At 37.4% G+C, this 1,141-nt stretch overlaps 1 protein-coding gene across 1 annotated transcript in view; it reads right to left on the minus strand.

Moving 5' to 3' along the window:
* The window catches only part of LOC105809486 (killer cell immunoglobulin-like receptor 2DS2), a gene marked incomplete at its 3' end in the record, with an annotated part of 14,329 nt that overhangs the window by 12,593 nt on the left and 595 nt on the right, over positions 1 to 1,141 (minus strand). The window lies entirely within an intron of this gene.

Raw genomic sequence — 1,141 nt, forward strand, 5'->3', positions numbered from 1 at the left:
CCCAAAACAGTTTGACACCCCTAGGGGATAACAATGGATCTATAGCAATGGGCCCCAACAAAAGAAAATTGTTGAAATGTCAAAAGTGGAATTCAACATATGGATGGTGAATAAGGTGAATGGAATTGAAGATAAAGTTGAAAACAAACACAAAGAAGTCAGAAACATATTTCAGGACATCAATTAACGAAATGAAAAACTCATTAAAGAGAAAGACAATATAAGAATGGATGCCACAGAGTTAAAGAAAAGAAAAACTCATTTAGGGAATTTCAAAATACAGCAGAAAGATTCCATAACAGGCTAAAACAAGGGGAGGAAAGAATCTCAGAGCTTGATGACAGGGCTGTAGAGATAACCCAGTAATTCAAAGATGCAGAAAAGAGAATAAAGAAGAATGGATAATCACTCAGGGAAACACGGGACTGTGTGAAGGGAGCCAATATACAAATTATAGGCGACCCTGAAGGAGAAGAAGAAAAAGGAAAAAGCATGGAAACCTATCCAAGGGAATTATTGAGAAAAACTTTCCTGCTATCTCCAGAGAATCAGATGTTCAGACACAAGAAGGTGATCAAACACCAGGAAGATTCATACAAAATAGGACATCTCTAAGACACATAGTCATCAACCTGGCCAATGTCAAAATGAAGTATAAAATTCTACAAGCAGCAAGATGAAAGCAACAACTAAAATACAAAGGAAAACCCATCAGGCTAATGGCAGACTTCTCAGTGGAGACCTAATCAGCTCTTCTTAAACAGAACTATCAGCCAAGAATTTCGTATCCTGCAAAATCAATTTTATAAATGATGGAGAAATAAAGACTTTTCCACACAAGCAAACAACAAGAGAATTTCTCACTGCCAGACCTCCCTTACAGGAAATACTCAGAACTGCATTATATACGGAACGGCACAACAGATACCCAAAAGTGTAAAACACACATAAAAGTTCAAGCTCACAGCTCTTATAAAACAACAACACAAGAGTGAAAACAAAACAACTAGGTGCCATCCAACATGATGAACAGAACGGTTTCCACATATCAGTACTAACACTGAACATGAGTGCCCTTAATGCCCCACATAAAAGACATAGATGAGCTGAATGGATGATAAAACACACCCCAAGTATATGC

Source organism: Propithecus coquereli, unplaced genomic scaffold (assembly GCF_000956105.1).
Source record: "Propithecus coquereli isolate 6110/MARCELLA unplaced genomic scaffold, Pcoq_1.0 Scaffold196, whole genome shotgun sequence".
Taxonomy (NCBI): domain Eukaryota; kingdom Metazoa; phylum Chordata; class Mammalia; order Primates; family Indriidae; genus Propithecus; species Propithecus coquereli.